This window comes from Cherax quadricarinatus, chromosome 4, assembly GCF_038502225.1.
Source record: "Cherax quadricarinatus isolate ZL_2023a chromosome 4, ASM3850222v1, whole genome shotgun sequence".
NCBI classification, from domain to species: domain Eukaryota; kingdom Metazoa; phylum Arthropoda; class Malacostraca; order Decapoda; family Parastacidae; genus Cherax; species Cherax quadricarinatus.
Window position 1 is genome coordinate 52098150 of NC_091295.1, and position 3591 is coordinate 52101740.

Consider the following 3591-nt stretch of genomic DNA (forward strand, 5'->3'; position numbering starts at 1 on the left):
TGTCGTCCAACACTTGTTGGTGTATTCCTTGCTGGTGTCCCCATCTGGTCTGTCCCTCCAGAGTCCTTCCTGTCTCTACTGTAAATACTTCCTTAAATCTCGTGTTGAGCTCCTCACATACCTCTTGATCGTTTCTTGTGAGTTCTCCACCTTCTTTCCTCAGCCTTATCACCTGGTCCTTGACTGTTGTCTTCCTCCTAATGTGGCTATACAGCAGTTTCGGGTCAGATTTGACTTTCGATGCTATGTCGTTTTCATACTGTCGCTGGGCCTCCCTCCTTATCTGTGCATGCTCATTTCTGGCTCTTCTACTAATCTCCTTGTTTTCCTGGGTCCTATGCCTCCTGTACCTTTTCCATTCTCTGTTGCACTTAGTTTTTGCCTCCCTACACCTTCGGGTAAACCAAGGACTCGTTTTGGTCTTCCTATTATTTTTTTTTCCCTTGGGAACAAAACTTTCCTCTGCCTCCTTGCACTTTGTTGCCACATATTCCATCATCTCGTTTACTGATTTTCCTACCATTTCTCTGTCCCACTGAACCTCCTGCAGGAAGTTTCTCATACCTGTGTAGTCCCCCCTTTTATAGTTTGGCCTTTCCCCTTCAGTTCCTGTTACCTTCTCCACTTGTAACTCTACTATATAGTCAAAACTCAGAACCACATGATCGCTAGCTCCAAGGGGCCTCTCATAAGTGATGTCCTCAATGTCTGAACTGCTCAGGGTGAACACAAGATCCAGTCTTGCTGGCTCATCCTCCCCTCTCTCTCTGGTTGTGTCCCTGACATGTTGATGCATGAGGTTTTCAAGTACCACATCCATCATCTTGGCTCTCCACGTTTCGGGACCCCCATGTGGCTCCAGGTTTTCCCAGTCGATCTCCCTGTGGTTGAAATCGCCCATTACCAGTAACTTTGCTCTGCTCGAGTGAGCTCTTCTTGCCACCTCAGCCAGTGTGTCCACCATCACCCTGTTGTTTACTTCGTACTCCTCTCTTGGCCTCCTGCAGTTCTGTGGTGGGTTATACATCACTCCAATGACTACTTTATGTTCTCCGGACTGAATTGTACCTACAATGTAGTCTCTTTCTCCAATCATGTCCATGCCTTCCATTTCCTCAAATCCCCATCGGTGTTTTATGAGCAGTGCAACCCCTCCTCCCCCTCTACTCCTTCTATCTTTCCTCAGGATCTGATATCCTGTTGGGAAGATTGTGTCTGTTATTGTCTCAGCGAGTTTTGTTTCTGTGACTGCTATGATGTCTGGGGATTTTTCACTGATTCTTTCATTCCACTCCTCATGTTTATTCATTATTCCATCCGCGTTTGTGTACCAAACCTTTAGTTTCTTTTCTATCATTGTGGTCATGCAAGAATATTGGGGTTGGGGGAGCGAGAGCCTTGGTGGGGGCCTATATGGGGCTGTGGTGTAGGTGGGGTTTGTGTTGATGGGGGTGGGGTCAGAATGCCCATAAGGGACAGCTGTTGGGGTGAGGTTTGTGATATGGGGATTGGTGGCAGAGGGAACAGTGAGTGGGTTGTAGTATAGGTTGCTCAATTGCGTTGAGAATGTCGCGGGTGGAGTCTTTTGGTGGGAGATTCTGTGGGGTGTGTTTGCCCTTCCTCCTGTGTCTGGGTCCTGCTCATTTTCATTGCTTCTCGTTCCTCCTTGTGTCTCTGTACCCTCTCTTTCAGTGTAGTCCTTTCTTCTTGTGTTCTGTCGCGGTCGAGGTGTGTGTGTTTGTGTGTGTATGTTTGTGTGTGTGTGTGTGTGTGTGTGTGTGTGTGTGTGTGTGTGTGTGTGCACTCACCTATTTGTACTCACCTCTTTGTGGTTGCAGGGGTCGAGTCACAGCTCCTGGCCCCGCCTCTTCGCTGATTGCTACTAGGTCCTCTCTCTCCCTGCCCCATGAGCTTTATCATACCTCGCCTTAAAACTATGTATGGCTCCCGCCTCCACTACGTCACTTTCTAGGCTATTCCATGGCCTGACAACTCTATGACTGAAGAAATACTTCCTAAAATCCCTTTGATTCATCTGAGTCTTCAACTTCCAATTGTGACCTCTTGTGTCTGTGTCCCATCTCTGGAATATCCCGTCTTTGTCCACCTCGTCTATTCCGCGCAGTATTTTATATGTCGTTATCATGTCTCCCCTGACCCTCCTGTCCACCAGTGTCTTCAGGCCTATTTCCCTCAACCTTTCTTCGTAGGACAATCCCCGTAGCTCTGGGACTAGTCTTGTTGCAAACCTTTGCACTTTCTCTAATTTCTTGACGTGCTTGACTAGGTGTGGATTCCAAACTGGTGCTGCATACTCCAGTATGGGCCTGAGGTAAATGGTACACAGAGTCTTGAACGAATCCTTACTGAAGTATCGGAACGCTATCCGTAGGTTTGCCAGGCGCCCGTATGCTGCAGCAGTTATCTGATTGATGTGCGCCTCAGGAGATATGCTCGGTGTTATACTCACCCCCAGATCTTTTTCCTTGAGTGAGGTTTGCAGTCTTTGGCCATCTAAACTATATTGTGTCTGCGGTCTTCTTTGCCCTTCCCCAATCTTCATGACTTTGCATTTGGCAGGGTTAAACTCAAGGAGCCAGTTGCTGGACCAGGCTTGTAGCCTGTCCAAGTCTCTTTGTAGTCCTGCCTGATCCTCATCCGATTTGATTCTTCTCATTAACTTCACATCATCTACAAACAAGGACACTTCTAAGTCTATCCCTTCCGTTATGTCGTTCACATATACCAAGAACAGCACAGGTCCTAGGACTGACCCCTGTGGAACCCCGCTTGTCACAGGCGCCCACTCTGACACCTCGTCACGAACCATGACTCGTTGTTGCCTCCCTGTCAGGTATTCTCTGATCCATTGCAGTGCCTTTCCTGTTATGTGTGCCTGATCCTCTAGTTTTTTTCAGTAACCTCTTGTGAGGAACTGTGTCGAAGGCCTTCTTGCAGTTCAAAAAAATGCAGTCGGTCCACCCCTCTCTCTCTTGTCTTACTTCTGTCACCTTGTCATAAAACTCTAGTAGGTTTGTGACACAGGATTTTCCTTCCCTGAAACTGAGCTGGTTGTCAATTATACACTTGTTTCTTTCCAGGTGCTCCACCACTCTCCTCCTGATGATCTTCTCCACGACCATGTGTGTGTGTGTGTGTGATGAAACTGGGGAGTGAGGGAGGAATTACGAACGGGAGGGATGAAGAAGGGAAGAAGGAAGGAGGGATGGAGAGAGAGATAATGGGATAGACAGATGGAAGGAGGCAGATGGAGGGATGGAGAGAGGGAGAGTGAATAGATGGAGGGAGGGAAGAAATGAAAGGTAAGACAGAGAGGGACGGAGGATGGAAAAAAGAGGGAGGGGGGAGGAAAGCAAGAACACAAAGTTGAGAGAGAGAGAGAGAGAGAGAGATGTAGAAAGTAAGGAAGGCAGAAAAGGAAAAGAGAATAGAGGAGAAACACGAAAAACCCTTGCAAAATACACTATAGTCACAAGCACTGCTACACGAAAACAACCGAGTACGAGCGAAGTATCTCTACGGGGAACGCCACCCACGTTTCACTTAATTATAATAGGAGACGAACTGGAC